The following is a 17,473-nucleotide window of genomic DNA, read 5'->3' on the forward strand; positions in this document are numbered from 1 at the left end:
CTTTCTTCTCGACTACAGTGATATCTGGTGTATTGTGTGGCAGATGTTTGTCTGTTTGTAGTCGGAAGTCCCATAATATTTTTACATCTTCATTTTCTTCAACTTTAATTTTATGGTTCCACCAATGTTTGGCTACAGGTAGCTTGTATTTTTTGCAGATGTTCCAGTGTATCATCCCTGCTACCTTGTCATGCCTTTGTTTGTAGTCAGTCTGTGCGATCTTTTTACAGCAGCTGATTAGGTGGTCCACTGTTTCATCCGCTTCTTTACAAAGGCGGCACTTGCTGTTTGTTGTTGACTTTTCTACTTTTGCTCTTATTGCATTTGTTCTTAGTGCCTGTTCTTGTGCAGCCAGTATTAAACCCTCTGTTTCTTTCTTCAAGTTGCCATTCTTAAGCCATTGCCAGGTCTTGGTGATGTCTGATTTTCCACTTATATTGTGCAAGTATTGACCATGCAGGGGCTTATTTTTCCATTTTTCTGCTCGGTTCTTGACTTGTTGTTATTATTATTATTATTATTATTATTATTATTAATTCAATTTCTATTGAATAGAACTTTTGGGGCACTGCTGAGATCAGTTTGGTGCTCAGTGTCTGTAATGCACTGCTTGCTGGTTGCTTTTGCCTGATCATAGCCCATACTGAGCAAGGTCATGGGGGAAAGGCCCAAAGTAGCTATTTTGGTCTTAATTGCCTGAATCCAGATAGATTGGTAATCATTGTGTAGGGTTAGGGGGGCAAGGCCAATTGGGCAGAAGGATAGTCTGAGTCAATAACAGAGGATGGCCACCCACACCCTGGCCTCCAGCTTGATCAGGCCTGTCTCCAGGCACAGAGTGGCATTGGAGACACATCTCAGTACGTGGAGTGCTGCCCGCAGGAATTTAGATTGTACAAGTTCCAGAGCCACAATGTTGGGGAAGGGGCCCAATTGAGCACCATAGAAAAGCTGAGCTAGTGACTTGGCTGTGAACAGTTCAAGGGCCGCGGATACGTAATGGCCTCCTCTTGTCCACAGGAATTTATTTATTTATTATTTATTTATTTGATTTATATACCGCCCTTCCAAAATGGCTCAAGGCAAATTTGAGAATGGTAGAGGCACTTCTCTGGGCATTTAAAGCCACGTGTTCTTCATGGGCTTTCCTAGAGCCGCCAGAATTCTTTAAGTTACTATAAAGCCAGAACATGTCAAAGCCAAAGGCTTCTAGACATAAATAGCTAATATGGCTTTAAAAGAGGCTTAGACAAATCCACGGATGGCAGGTCTATCAATGGCTACTAGTCTGGTGGCCTCAATACTAGTTGCAGGGGAGAAACAGCAGGAGTGAGGGCATGCCCTCAGCATTTTTCTTTGGGCTTCCCAGGGGCATCTGGTGGGCCACTGTGTGAAATAGTATGCTGGACTAAATAGGTTTTGGGCTTGATCCAGGAGGGCTGTTCTTATGTTCTTAATATACATTGGCCTCTGCCAAGGACTGTTGTTTTCTTCTTTATAATTGTCCTAATTGTCCTAATTATAATTACGTCCTTAGGACATAATTATAATTAGGACATAATTAGGACATAATTAGGACATCCTCTTTATAATTGTCCTAAGTAATGACAGTACTTGGGTTCAATGTGGTCAGTGACTGACTAATATTAATTAGATTTCATGGACAACCCTTTAACATGACAGTTCTTTAAATCTATGCCCCAACCACTGATGCAGAAGAAGAGGAAGTTGATGAGTTTTATGCTCAAGTTCAGTCTGAAATTGACAGAACATGCAAGCAAGATGTGATGCTGGTGGTTGCAGACTGGAATGCCAAAGTTGGAAAAGGTAAGGAGGAAAACACAGTCAGCCTATATGGCCTAGGAAACAGAAACGAAGCAGGAGAATGACTTATTAGTTTCTGCCAAGCCTATGATCTCTGCATTGCTAACACATTCTTCAAACAACCAAAGCGGTGCCTAAACACATGGACATCACCAGATGGAGTACACAGAAATAAAATTGATTACATTATTGGTGCAACGAGCTGGAAGAGCTCAGTTATAACAGCAAAGACATGGCCGGGGGCCGACTGTGGAACCAATCGCAAACTGCTCATGTGCAAGTTCCAAGTCATGCTAAAATGGAAAAACAACGTTACCCAGCTTTCACGATATGATCTTGAGAATGTACCCACCATTTTCAAGGAGAACATCAGGAACCGCTTTGAAGTTCTGAACCTCATTGATTGGGAACCAGAGGAACTGTGGAATGAAATCAAAGAAGTTGTTAAGGACAAATGTGAAAAGAGACTGCCAAAGACCAAGAAACAGAAGAAAGCAAAATGGATGTCAGAACAGACGGTGGAAATTGCCAAGAAGAGGAGAGAAGCCAAAGTCAAGAAAGATAAAGACCTCAGGAAGGAACTTAATAAGGAATTTCAAAAAGCTGTTAGAAGAGACAAGGAGCAATACTACAATGACATCTGTAAAGACCTTGAGGATGGAAATAGATACAGAAAAACAAGGCAAGCTTTCTAAAAGATCTCTGAACTCAGAGGGAGGTTCCAACCTTGAATTGGTATGTTAAGGGATGCCAAAGGACAGATAGTAACTGATTCAGAGATGATCAAATAGCGTTGGAAGGAGTATACTGAAAATCTGTACAGCAGGGATGTCAACATCCAAGATACGCTAGAAGATATTCCCTACATGCAAGAACCTCTAGCACGGGAAGATGAAGTTAGATCAGCACTCCAGTCATTACCAAGTCGGAAGGCTACAGGAATTGATGGAATAGCTACAGAAATATGGCAGGCAACAGAAGAAGAATCAGTCAAGGCTCTAACCAAACTATACTTGCAAATTTGGAGAATGACACAGTGGCCAACAGATTGGAAGAGGTCAGTCTACATACCCATACCAAAGAAAGGAGAACTAACAGATTGTGCAAACTATCACACAATATCCTTAATTTCACATGCTAGCAAAATAATGCTCAGGATCACCCAATGCAGATTGGAGTCCTACATGGAAAGGGAAATGCCGGATGTTCAAGCTGGTTTCAGAAAAGGCTGAGGAACAAGAGACATCACTGCTGATGCACGCTGGATAATTTAGAAAGCCAAAGAATACTAGAAAGAAGTCAATATGTGCTTTATTGACTACAGAAAAGCCTTTGATTGCATCAGCCATGTCAAGTTGTGGAATATCCTTAGGAAAATGGGTGTCCCAGAACATCTCATTGTTCTCATGAGAAACCTATATACAGGGCAGGAATCCACAGTCCAGACAGAACATGGTGAAACAGACTGGTTTCAGATCTGCAAAGGAGTAAGACAAGGCTGTATATATGCTGAACATATACTGAGAGAAGCTGGATTGGAAGAGGATGAGCGTGGTTTTAAAGTTGGAGGAAGAAACATCAATAACCTGCGCTACGCTGATGACACCAATCTGATAGCTGAGAATGTGGATGATATGCAAGCTCTAGAAATGAATGTCAAGGAGCTCAGTGAAAAAATGTGACTACAACTAAATGTAAAGAAGACTAAACTAATGACCATGGGTACAGCAACCAGCCTCAGAATTGACAATGAAGACATTGAAGTGGTGGGTAGCTTCTGCCTTTTAGGATCGACCATCAACAGTAAAGGACTGAGCAGTTAAGAAATACGCCACAGACTAGCACTTGGTAGGGTAGCAATGAAGGCCTTGGAAAGGATAATTAGATGCCATGACGTGTCTACACCTACAAAGATTAGAATCGTTCGGACCATGGTTTTCCCCATGACACTCTATGGATGTGAAAGCTGGACTTTGAAGAAGCAAGATAGAAAAAGCATTGATGCTTTTGAACTTTGGTGCTGGAGAAGACTTTTGAGGATACCATGGACAGCCAGGAAAACAAACAAATGGATCATAGAACAAATCAGTCCAGAATTTTCACTTGAGGCACAAATGACCAGGCTCAAACTATCATACTATGGACACATTATGTGAAGTTCCAGCTCCCTTGAGAAGTTCATAATGCTGGGAAAAGTGGAAGGAAAGAGAAGAAGAGGACGACCAGCAGCAAGGTGGATGGACTTGATTATGACAGCAATCAATGTGCCACTGAGAGACCTTATAAAAGTTGACACCGACTTGACGGCACTCAATCAATCAATCAATCAATCAATCAATTGTCCTAATCTGTCTTCATCATTCCCAGCACCTTATCTATCAAACTTGATAGAGATCAGAATTAGGAAAGCTTTTTCACTTGCAAGATTTAACGTATTACCACCTGCTGTGTTGACAGACTGTATGGCTAGAATTCCTATTGTAGAATGCCTGAATCCCTGTGGGCTGGGGGAAGTGGAAGACTTGATTAATGTATATTTTGTTGCAGTAGCAGTAACTTATATATGGAGTTACACAGTGTATTTATTTGGCCATTGCTAATGGTTTATCCTGGGAGGTCTTTTGGGTTCTATGTAAAAATTTTATTAGCCAACACCAGGCCCCGTGCTACAAGAATAGCCAGTTTTTTAGTTTCGGCCATCAAGGTACGTGGCAAGCTGATATAGTCCTGTTATGAAATATTCTGAGTCAATCTTTGTATTCCTATCTTGTTATTTTCTTATATTGTTTTAACTATCCACTTTTTGAATCAAATATTTTTGCTATGGCTAAACAAATAAACTGATTGATAAACATAGTAAAACAGCTTGATGGTGGTTCCAGCGGGCTGGGCACTGAGGGCAAGGGGGAATACCTTTCAGAAACAGTGACTATCACTGTTTCTGGACTCTGGCATCAAGTGGGAAACCCAGGAGGCCCATGCAGCATCCTGAGGGAGATTGCCCCAACCCCACAGCTCAGCTGGTTTCCGTAGATGTGCAAAAGCCATCTGAGTGGTCAGCATGGCAGCTGAGTGCTAACCACTCAAATGGTCATCACACATCTGTGAAGACCAGCTGTGTGGTAGGGATGTGGGTGGCCTCCCTATGGGATGCTGTGTCAGCCTCCCAGGCTTCCTGCAGGATGCTGGATGCCAGCAGTGGTGGTGGTTGTCGTTGTTTCAAGGTATTTCCCCCCACTGTTGCTGCCCCTCTTGAAACCAGCATCACCAGGCACCACTGTCTTATTTATCTGCATCTCTAGTCTTTTTCTATCTCTCTGAGGTAGCACTCTCCATGATTTGTCATTAAAAAGCCAGACTGGAATTTGCTAAAATGCATATTGACAAGCCACAATGCTTCTGGGAGAATGTCCTTTGGACAGATGAGACAAAACTGGAGCTTTTTGGCAAGTCACATCAGCACTATATCCACAGATGAAAAAATGAAGTGTTCAAAGAAAAGAACACTATACTTACTGTGAAACATGAAGGAGGCTCGGTTATATTTTGGGGCTGCTTTGCTGCATCTGGCATTGAGTGCCTTGAGTCTGTGGAGGGAACAATCAAATCTCAAGACTATCAAGACATTCTGGAGCGAAATGTACTACCAAGTGTCAGAAAGCTCTGTCTCAGTCGCACGTCATGAATCCTCCAACAGGATAATGACCCAAAACACACAGCTAAAAGCACCCAAGAATGGCTAAGAACAAAACATTGGACTATTCTGAAGTGGCCTCCTATGATCCCTGATTTGAATCCTATTGGACATCTATGGAAAGAACTGAAACATGCAGTCTGGAGAAGGCACCCTTCAAACCTGACACAGCTGGAGCAGTTTGCTCAGGAAGAGTGGGCCAAACTACCTGTTGACAGGTGCAGAAGTCTCATTGAGAGCTACAGGAATTGCTTGTTTGCAGTGATTGCCTCTAAAGGTTGTGCAACAAAATATTAGGTTAAGGGTCCCATCATTTTTGTCCATGCCATTTTCATTTGTGTTATTATTTGAAATATTCTGTTGCATCAAAACTCTAAAGCAAAGTCTGATTTTTGTTAAATGTGACATAAACAATGATGGGTGCCAATTACGTCTGTCAGTTTCAAGTTATTTCAGAGACAATTGTGGGTTCTTCTTTTTTCATGGAGGGGTACCAACACATTTGTCCATGTGTGTAAATAATAGCAGTATATTTATTATTATTATTATTATTATTATTATTATTATTATTATCATTATTATTATTATTGATAGTAGTAGTTCTGGGGTGTTTAGTTTATAGTATAATTTTATTTAGTTTGTAGTCTAATTGTCTTTGTTGTTTTATTCCTATTTTTTATTTTGTCCACTGGTTTGATATATCTGCGAATAGAGATATACAAATATTTTAAAATAAATAAAATATGTCGATAGTGCAACTTGTTATAGGTCCATAATCCAGTCCAGGACCAGCCCTATTCTTGTTCTCTTAGGCAACATGGATTGCTTCAGGTGGCAAATTTGGGAATGCAATTACAGTGAAACAAACTTTCAATGCTTAGTTTATTATTATGGTTTTGTTACCATGGGTGTCACCATTTGAATCTTAGGCTTCTGAATCGGGGCAGGCAGAGTTTGAAGAACCTTATTCCCTAGTGCTATCAGTAGTACATGGTAATCATGTGGGCTGGGATTTCTTTCATTCTACCCATTCTGGGTTTTGTCTTCTGCTGCAATAGCAAGTTACAGTTCCCAGCTGTGATTTCTTCCTACAGCAGTTGACTTATGCCAGCACTGCTATGACTGTAGCTGATTACTGGTTGACATGTGTTCTGTAGTTGTTACTCCCTTGCTTGGAAGGAAGGGGCAAGAGAGGAAGGGAACTGGATGGGACTTGATGGGTGGGACTTTTGTGCTTCACCCATTTTTGGTGATAGTGGCTGCTTCTGTCTGTTTCCTCCTGCAAATCTGAAATGCTTCTTTTCAATAAGCTCATTCAACCCTTTTGTGAAAACACTGAACAAAATCAGTCACTGTAAAATTCCACTATTTGCAGCTCCCCAGTTTGCAACAAAGAAGAGAGAACTCCTCTTTTCATACGGCCTCTCAACCTCAGCCAGACACGAGCCCAGGGCCAGGCTGTCCACGAGGCAGACCTAGATAGTGGCCTAAGACACCAATCCTTGGGGCGGGGAAGACATAAAGAGTGCCAGAATGTAGCACTGCCAATTATTCTTTTTCTCTTTCTTCTAGTGTACCCCTGAAGTACTGCACAGTGGTGTAATCAGGTAATATGAAATACTGCAATAGCCTGCAAGCATTTAAGGCATTATGATGGGGTTACTCCCCTTGACTCTGCTTGGAATTGGATTAGCAATTTTGAGTGTCATCAGAGCACACTAGGCATTTTCCTGCACTATTGTATGAAATGATATTGCGGGAGTGGAGGAAATGATAATGCGGGAGTGGAGGAAAATAACTCCAGTGGATGTGGTGGCGGCAGCACTGTTGCCATAGGGATGGGACCATACCTAGAAGAACAACTGCTTTGCATGCAGAAGGTCCCAGCTTCAGTCCTCAGCATCTCCAGATAGGGATGGATAAGACTGCTGCCTGAAACCTTGGACAGAGCCACTGCAAGTAAGTGTAGACATTACTGAGTAAGATTCCTGTGTTCCTGTGGCTGATGGTTGTTGTCTGACAAAAGCAGTTCACTATTGCCATGGTGCTGTTGCTTCGATTTCTCCCAATCCTCCCCAGATGCAAGTGGAGCCAGATTCAATTGAAAGGGTGGTTTCTTTTAAAGCCCCCCCCACTGCAGTGGTCACACTTGTGAATTGTTTGTGGTTGTCTTCTACTTCTTTGCCTGTGGCATCCCAGGCCAATTGACTGTTCAGGAGCCAACATATTGCTTTGCAAATGCCACTTTTTGCAGGGCAGAAAAATTCTATAAAAGACCAAGGGGTGGCTTACTGCTGGCTTGTAGCATTGGCTGTGTTTTTACGTTGTGTTTTCCACTGCCACTTTAGCAAAGGCAGCAGGAAAGCTCCTCTTAGTGGATCATTCCACCAGCTTTCATTGTTATCCCCCAGAATTATCTGGGAATGATGCTACCTCATGATGTAGCTTCATTTTGAGGGGGCTTCTTGAGGAAAAAATGGTGACCCCACTGGAAAGAATATACAGGGGGGAATCTTGGCAGCTGTTAGGAAATGGCCATTTAGAAAATCTCACTCACTTCATCTACAGCCAAAGATGGTGGATCAAAAGAAGAAGAACAGCCACCATTGCAAGCCAGTGATAAGCCGTCTCTGTATCCTTTGTAGAATTTTTCTGCCCTCCTAAATTGCCAGAATGGCCACACATTTTGAAAGTTGTTTGAACCTTGATTATCTCCCTAGCTTTGAGCTGAAACTTCTCTAATGAAAACAAAGAGAACTTTAAGCTTAGCAACACTGGTCTGATAAATGTAGACCACTCAGGTGCAAAAATCAGCAGAAAATTTCATAATTATATTCATAACTATAAAATCTCATAATTTCATAATTATAAAATCTCATATTGTGGAGCCCCATTTCCTCCGCACAGCTTAGTGGGCAGGTGAGAAAGATGCCACTGAGCTGCACAGAGGAGCGGGGACTCCAAAACAGGGGGCCCTGGGCACATGGCAGCTGTCCCCACCACCACCACCAGGTTCAAGAAAGTGACCACAGCCCACTCTTCCTCCAAGGAGCCCAGAGCGGTGTACTACATACTTTAGTTTCTCCTCACAACAACCCTGTGAAGTAGGTTAGACTGAAAGAGAAGTGAATGGCCCAGAGTCACCCATCTGAATGGGTGAATGGGGTTTGAACTCAGGTCTCCCCGGTTCTAGTCCAGCACTCTAACCACTACACCATGCTGATGTAGCATAAGTGTTCACTTGTGGAGCATAAGTGTTCAAAGGCCTCTTCTAGTATATATTTAAGAAAAACAGTTTATTTTAAGCAGTAATAACTTATTTAAACCTCATAAAAAACACAACATTATGCAAATATCATTATTTGCCATGTCATCCTTCTCTGTTGTTTTTTTTTTAGGCCCATATATATGTGCTTATAACAGTAGTTACTTAATGAGCAGGACCAATTACCTGGACAGGAACACAGGTGCTCATGAGGAATAATGACATATGCCAAGGGTTGTCAAACTTGGGTCCCTACATATTGGACTACACCATCCCCAGACACAATGGTCAAATGCTGAGGATGATGGAGTTGCAGTCTTAACAACATCTGGGGACCCAAATGTGAGAACCTTGACATAGCCACTTAAACACTAGTAGTTTGTCCTAGTGAGTATGCAGTGATGCATCACATAGCTATTTATAGCTACAGGTGGCCCTCGTTATCCATGGTTCCAGCAACAGCAGTTCTGTGTATCCACGGTGAGGTACTAGAGACCTGGTTTGCATATCTGCAGGTGCAAAAATAGGAATTTTTTGTCTATCTGTGGTTTCAGGGTCACCGGAAATGACTTCTGGGGTCATTTCCAGTGTCATTTCTGGTCTGGAGGCAGCATGGAGACATTTTGTGACTCTTTTTAAAAAGATCCCCATGATTTATTTATTTTGCTAAAATTGGAGGAATTGGGGGTTTGGGGCAGAACACTGCTGGAGACCTAGAAAGCAAGCTAGAGTACTTTATTTTTCTTATTTATGCTTCCCTTCCCCCAATTTTTAGCCTTTTGTGGGTGTGTAGGAACCTAACCCCTAGATTCCCACAGGGGTAAGGTCTCATTATTCACAGTTTCCGTATTCATGCCTATGGGTGAGAACAGAACCTCGCAAATTGAGCCGCTCGCCGCCCTCCGCGGCGCGGCTGATTTGGCCCAGCCCCCTCCTTCACAAGGAGCATGCGGGGGCTGGGAGCTGGCCCTGATAGGCCCAGCCCACTTCTGGGGCCGGGGCCGGAAGCAAGGCGGCAGCAGGGCACCTGCGCCAGCTCAGTCCTCCTCAGGCAAGCAGGGAAGGAGGACGTGCTGGCGCAGAGCTCCTGGGCCGACCACGTGGCCTTGCTCCCGCAGAGCGGGTCGGCGGCCGGAGCTCGGGCGGAGGGTCGAGTTACAACCCACCTGCCATCGGCGAGGGGCCCTCGGCGACGGCGGAGAGTTGGGCTAGCTGCCCGCCCGCCACTGCAGTTCCGGCTCTCGGGGGCGTAGGCGAGGGTCGGGCGGTAGGTCCACCCGCTGCTACCAGGCCGAGGCGAGGCCCGCTCGCCGCTCCTGGCCCGTCTTGCTCGCCGCGGCTGGGCGCCACCTAGGCTGCGGCCTAGCGGCCGTTTAGGGCGCCGCATGGCACGCTTGGCGGCAGGCCGCCGTGGCTTTCAGCACAGTGGATGCCATTTTGGGACAATGCGGCCGCCATTTCCCCGCAGGCCCAGCCGCCGCGGGCCTCAACCACCCCTCTGGGCTTGCTTCTCAACTCGGACCGGCTGGAGCAGCAGGAGCAACAGGCCGGGTTCTCTGACCCGGCCCAGGTTTGGAGCACAAGTCGCTGGCTGGTGGGATAGGGCCGGTGGGGGGTGAGGGCTTGGGTGCACGGACATTGGGGAAGGGCGGCCTCCGGGCAAGGCGGGACCCCCCTCCTATATTCCGGGATCCACACCACCTTTTATTCTGTTGCACCACCGAGGGATAGGGATTAGCGTATAATGGCTCCTAAGAAGCCCCCACTGGGGAAGGGGAAGAAGGCCCCAACGGGGAAGGGCGGAAAGGGCAAAAAGCCCACCGCAAAGGCGAGGGCTTGCCCAGCCCAGTGTAACTCCTCATGGATGAGCGGGATATGGAGTTGGGTACCATTAAGGCCCTTATCGCATGCCTCGAGGCGATGGCGGGTGGAAGGGAAGCCCGGCATGGCGTCGGGGGGGGGGGCATCGGGCGTGGCTGCACCCAGGGATAAGGGTTCCCCTGCCCCCGCCAGCCCGCGTGGGTTAACCAGGGTGGCAAAACAGACTAAGCTAATGCAAGGCTTCACTGCAGCCCTGGAGGCGGCCGTTAGTGCTCCGGGCAGTGGCAAGGAGGTGGAAGACGCCGGCGGTGACGGTGCAGCAGCGGCAGGACAAAGAAACGAAGCGGAGGCCGAGGACCAGGCAAGCTGCGGTGGTGAGTCCCCAAGAGGGGTATGGCCGTGGGGCCTACCATGGGGCCCTCCCGGGGCCCCCTTTGGCTGGTTCTCTGGCCCGACGAACTGGGCTTCCCCACACGCAACATGCAACCAGGTCTGGCAAGGGGGGGTCGGGCACGCCGGGGCTCACACAGCCCCCTCGCCGGCGCTGCCAGCTAGCGGCGGGAGTGGCATGGACGGGCCGGTCCCCTTGGGTGATCACTTGAGGCCGCATGTTAAGGAGCGCATCTGGAAAGGAGAATTCATAGATGTCTTCCAGCTGCTCTTCAAGGAGCCGGAGCCTGTGGGGAAGGAGAAGGAGCTAGAGTGGGACAAAGAAAGGACCAGGAGGAAGCCAATAGAGCGCAATTGGAATAACTGGGTGTCAGGGTTCACTATATACATGGGGGTGATCACAGAGCGGTACCCCGAGAGAGGCCCTGCCCTTATTAAGTATTTCGATACCATCCATAGGGCATACATGGACTTCGCGGGTAATGCCTGGGAGGCCTACGACCAGGCGTTCAGGGAGTGTGCCTCCAATTACCCGGGAATATCCTGGGAGAAGCAGCACTCTGAGCTATGGCTCAGAATCATGACCCCATCCAGGCCATTGACCGTCGAGCGGGCCGAGAGCGGCCATTTGATTTCTAAAACCCAGGCAGTGTCAGCGGATTCCCCCACTGGTACCCAGGGGACTCAGAGTCCCCTGGTGTGCTGGGAGTACAATAGGAGCGGAAAGTGCACGCGGTCCCCCTGCAAGTTCAGGCACGACTGCGGCTTCTGCAGGGGCAAGCACCCCGCGTGGGGGGCTTTGGGGGGCTGGTGGGGGCTCCCAGGTGGGCGGGGGCAAAGGCCCCTCGCTGGCCCCAGAGGGCTCTGCAAAGGGCCCCCACCCCAACTAGGATTGCAGTCCTGTGGGGCCTACTGCGCGACTACACAGACAGGTAGGGCGCGCAGTACCGGGTAGCTGGTTTCTCGAAGGCTTTTGTCCGAGCCAGCTCCCACGCGATTCTAGTTCAGCCAACAACACACGTTCAATGAATGGGGGGGGGGGAGCGCTTAATGAGGGTTAACAAAGCGGTTGCCCTGGGACGGGTCCTGGGGCCCGTTCGATAAGCCCCCCCGAGGACGCTTAGATTATCCCCTTAGGCGTGGTTCCCAAGAAAGCCCCTGGGAGCTTGGCATGGGCCCCTGAGGCGGGCCTGGGCGCGGGCTCTGCTGGGCCTGCGGATTAACACTTTGTTTTGCAGATGCTCTGTCTCACTTCAGACACGGCATGTCGGCAACTGGCTCCTGACGCGCACCCAATGCCTGAGAAGAGGCCGGCCTGGCTATGGAGAGCCTTGGAGCGTCGGGGCTCTTAGGGCAAGCGAGGCCTCGCTGGCACCTAGGACGTGAGCGGCTTAGGGCAGGAGGGTGTAGGCCTTTCAACTCTTCAGGTCGCGGGAGGGGATCGGGCCGGCCACCCGAGCACCCTACGCAGTACCTGGGTCACCTCCATGCAAGTGGGCACCACGGCCGGGCACCTGGCGGTGCTGGCCTTCCATACCAAGGCCAGGGTACTGCTCGGCCGTTCGGGCAATTTCGGGGTGCGGCACATGCTAGAGGGCTGGGCCAGGGTGACGCCCGCCCAGCTGGACTGGCGCCACCCCATCACCCCTGGGGTTTTACAGCGCAGAACGATATAGAGTAGGTGCTTTGTGGACGACCTGAGACTGGGATTGGCATAGGTGAGACTGGCATCAGTGACCGATTCTGGGTCTGTGGGGCGTTAAACTGGGCTAACGCCCGCTGTGGCAGGTGCAGTGCGGTAAAGAACGCTAACTAAATGGATGTGGCACCTGAGGTGACGTAAAATCTATGGGGGAGGCCAATCCCTTGAGGCTTGACAGATCAGGGATGTGGCCCATACTTCTTACAGGCGCATCCTCGCCGTACGGCTGTGCAGCGTCAGGGGGATGGCGTGTTGTTAGCTAAACACCTGACCTTAAGTCGGCTAAGAAGGGCACCTCCTCTATCTGGCGGAGGATTCGCCTGGAGCCAGGGTGCTAACGCCACGGTCAGTAGGAGGGGCGGCCACCGTGTGGCCGGCCCGTTAGCTACCGCACTGCGCGGGTGGGGGGCATTGCCAATCCCAGCTCATATGGTTGTAACCAAAGCAAAATAAAGTCTGACCGTTCACCATCACATGTTGCCTCCGCGTCTCCTTGGGGTCTGGGGACAATAATGAGGGCCACCTGTATTTTATTTGTTAAAATATTTCTACCCCATCTTTCCTCAAGGGCATTCAAAGTGGTTCACAATGCATACAATGAAATCCAGATTTTTTTTTTTTTTTAAACCCACTATCAAGAAATCATTTAAAAACAGCAGATACATTCATATAAAATAGCTGGCGGAAGTAGGAGAAAACCACGCATGATAGGCAACTATTGCCTAGCTCAAATTCTCACTTCGTGGAGCAAGGCCTTGTTGAAGGCTTTCCATTCATAAAGATTCCATTCATTCGATTGAGCTGTGAGATAACAGCATGTGCAACCCATCCCACCCCCGCAGCACTGTTTCTTAATTTGGCATGGATTAAAATGCAGGGAAAGTCACACCATAATATTCATGGAATGCTATGAAGGCAGATAATAATCGCTTTGCTCTTTTCAAAGGCCCCACAGTGCACAGAATGAACACAGAGCAAGTGATGGAAGCAAATTAGTGGGGGGAAAGATCATTTTCCTTCTATTTTGTTTAGAATTTCAATTAATTTTGTTTATTGATTGTATTTTTAGATTGAGCCCTTTTTGGACAAGAAGCAGTCTTTTGAAAAGAATATATAAACTGCTTTGATAACTTTTGTTGAAAAGTGGTATTTAAGTATTCATAGTGATAGTGGTATTCAAATTTGTTTAACCTAGATGTCCTTCAGCCTAGCACAGTTACCATTGCTGAAGCGTAAGCCAGGGATGACTCCCATGGGTGGTGGGTGTTCCACACAAAATATTTCTTGCTGCCCCTTGCACCAGTCTGGAACTTCACAGAAAAGTGTCACAACACCATCCTAGTATATTATGGTCTCAGAGCTTGAATTAATTATTTTAAAAGGTCTCTGCTGTTTAAAGAAGCCTCATTCACTCACTCTTCTACCACAGAACATGCTGCAGGAGCCAGTACAGTCTGGTAGGTAGGTAGGGAGACTCATTAAAATTACCTTACCTCTATGAATATTTAATGCATAGCAAAATCCTCGCTCCCCTAATAATGTTTCCCCCCACCCCTTTGTTCCACCAAACTAGTTGTTCGAAAGTCGCCCCTGACTTAAACCCTGGCCAAATCCTGATGTAATAAGAAACCGGAGGTCCCTTCACCTCCAGTTTCCTTTGCCACATGTCGGAATTCAGCAAACCGGAGTTGAAGGTGAAAAGTGACCCGTGGTTTCCCTCCCCAAATTCCAGTCTGAACCTTTGGTTTAGGATGGAGTATGGGCACTTTCGACTCTGGTTCTGTGATGCCAGCGTTACATCAGAACACTGGCACTGCAGTTTCAGCCCCATAGAACTGGAGTTGAGGGAGGAAGCTCCTTCCTCACTCCAGCTCGATTTGCTGTGCAGGCTGTCCTTCTGTCAAGAAGGAAGCCCACACAGCCAGCTCCCCCACCTCTCTGCAGTCTCACTAACTGCAGATAGACTGCTCTCCTGAACATACAAATGTGGACGGGAGAGTGGGGGTGGGGCATGGAACTGCGTGTCCATTTGACCCGCGGCAGAGGCATAACTAGGGAAAATGGTACCTAGGGCAAGCACTGAAATTGCGCCCCCCCCCTGCTCTCCCCCATCCAAACATCTGACACGCATCTGGGTTGCCACACAGCATCTCTCCATCCATGCAATAGGTAAAGCTTCAGAAGAGCTCGCAAGATAGATGATAGATAGATTCTCCTGCCTGCTGATTACTTTCCGGACTTTATTTTAAAAGTTATAAACCCAAGCCTTTCAATTTTCACAGTCTTAGTAATATATTCTGATTTTATCAATGTCCTTTCATGTGGAAATCACATCTGCTAAAACCAACATAACCTGGACTTCACAGTCACCCTCTTACCAGCTTAGGGACAAGAAGATGCAAAGCATATTAAAGATCTTGCATTTCCTACATGCAGATATACTACAACTTCCACACAGAGAATGATGTGTGCTAGTCACCCTTCCTGTGTGCAGTGAAAGAGATTTGTATGTCATTGTAAGAAGCCATAATAAGAGTTTCAGGAGATGTCCTACATGGAAGTAAGAGCACCTCTGTATAGGAAGATAATGAATGGCTATTCATGCACATGGACACAGTGATTCCTTTACACTAGTTTCAATGCAAACTCATTTTGTTCAATTATAAATGAGCTGGGTGTCACTGACAGTTTTCTTAATTATTTGCTGCCAGTTTGAGCTTGTTTACTTGGAAGTAAGTCCCACTTAGTTTAATATAATTTACTTCCAAGTAAGTGTACATATAGGAGTGCAGCCTTAACTACTGGAAATTGACCATACAGCAGCCCTTCTAATGCTCGCTTATTGAAGAGCATCATCTCCCTGCTGCCTTAACCTTTAACCATCATTGAGAATACTGAGGACTAAGAGTCCCATGGTGTAAAAGAAAAGAAGGGATTCCTCTTAGAAGGTATCTCTGTGCTTTGGGATCTCTAGAACTGATGCACTGATCAGACTTTTCATTTTACCCTTTGTAGGAGAGCAAGTACTGAAAACAACAAAACCTAGTCTCCAGGAAATGTAGGAGCAAATCTGGCCACCAAGCTGAAGAGTAATTTTGGAAAAAACCCTCAAGAGACCCTAAGGGAAAGGCAGGTCACCCAGGCCAGGAGGGGAGGGAAAGGGGGGGAGAAGCACGCGCAACCGCATCCCTCCGCTCTGCCCAACTGCACTCACGGACGCAGCACTTCCCTCCTCCGCCCCTATTATGAAGAAACTTGGCAACGGAATGGATGTGGGTGGGAGGCGCGTGCCTCCCCCCAACTGCATGCATGCACGCACCACTTCCCTCTGCCCCTACCGTGAAAAGAGGGGATGGATGGTGGTGGTGGTGGGGAGGCAGCGGATGAGAAGAAACAGCTGAGCGGAGCGGCTGCTGCAAGAGCAGGAAAGAAGCCTCTTTTCTCTCTACCTCGCCCACGACCCCTATCATCCACACCACTCTGCCGGCCCGGTGGCGAACACCCCGACCTCAATTTCTGCAGAGTGAGAGCAAATAAATAAATAATATAATATAATATACACAACACAATGCCATTGCCAAGGAACGCACAAACGGAGGTTGATACAGCTTCTATTACAAGGCTCGCTGAGCGGGCTTGGGCTCCCTGTGCTGAGGGGGCGCAAATGTTCGCCTGCTGCTGGGCTGGGAACTTCCTCCCAGTGCAACAGCAGGCAAGCAAATTTGCACCCCAGACCCCCTCGGGAGTCCGCTCGGCAGCACAGACAGAGTAGCGCAGGGGCACCTGGCACACACACACACACACACACACACACACACACACACACACACACTTCTCTCCACCCCTATTGTGAAGAAAGGGGATGGATGGTGGTGGTGGGGAGAGGCAGCGGAACCAGCCGAGCGGCTGCTGCAAGACCAGGGAGCCTCTTTTCTCTTCTCTCTACCTCACCCACCACCCCTGACATCCGCACCACTCTGCCAGTGGCGAACACCCTGACCTCAATTTCTGCAGAGTGAGAGCAAATAAATAAATAATATACACAACACAATGCCATTGCCAAGGAACCTCTACTACTAGGCTCGCTGAGGGGGCGCAAATGTTCGCCTGCTGCTGGGCTGGGAACTTCCTCCCAGCCCAGCAGCAGGCAAGCAAATTTGCTCCCCAGGACCCCTTGGCAGTCGGCTCGACAACACAAACAGAGCAGTGCAGAGGCCAGGGGCTTAAACATGGGGGCCGCCCCGTCTGTAGGGAGGAGGAGAGGCTGCTGGCACATGCAAATGACATGGCAGGCAGCTGCCGAGGGGAGCTTCCTCACAGCTGCACGCCACCCCGCCCCCTCCACTGGTAGCATATTATAAGTCCGCGTTAAGTCCTGTTAATTCCCCCCCACAGATACAACCCCCAAGGGTTAGACTGTTGACTTGCTTGTTTGTTTTTAAAATTATTTATATTTTAATTGTATTGTTCCCCCCCCCCTTGTTGTGCTGGTCGTAGACCGTAATAAACTTTGATTGATTGATTGAACCCCCAAGGCTGCCCTGGCCATGACCATCTCACTCTCTCAGGAGAAAAACATCTATTTTGAGAGCGGTTTGCGCGCGCGCCCGGCAGCCTGCCCTCCCTCCCACAGCTTGGAGCACCGGTAGTAGCACTAGCACGTGGGTTACAGGAAGCAGGATAAGAAATTTAAAAAGAGTAAAGACGCCTGCACTGCACGTGCACACACACCTTTGAATTGCTTGCTTGTTTTCCCCCCCTAATCTTGATGAAGCAA

General features: G+C 47.7%; 1 long non-coding RNA gene across 1 annotated transcript in view; it reads right to left on the bottom strand.

The window, feature by feature from the left end:
* LOC128342485 (uncharacterized) overlaps positions 1-17,473 on the bottom strand; it is a 39,479-nt gene that overhangs the window by 11,312 nt on the left and 10,694 nt on the right. The window contains exon 2 of the long non-coding RNA XR_008315009.1: positions 2,177-2,243. This is a non-coding gene — a long non-coding RNA (uncharacterized LOC128342485). The remainder of the gene's footprint in view (positions 1-2,176; positions 2,244-17,473) is intronic.

This window comes from Hemicordylus capensis, chromosome 2 (assembly GCF_027244095.1).
Source record: "Hemicordylus capensis ecotype Gifberg chromosome 2, rHemCap1.1.pri, whole genome shotgun sequence".
Taxonomy (NCBI): Eukaryota; Metazoa; Chordata; class Lepidosauria; order Squamata; family Cordylidae; genus Hemicordylus; species Hemicordylus capensis.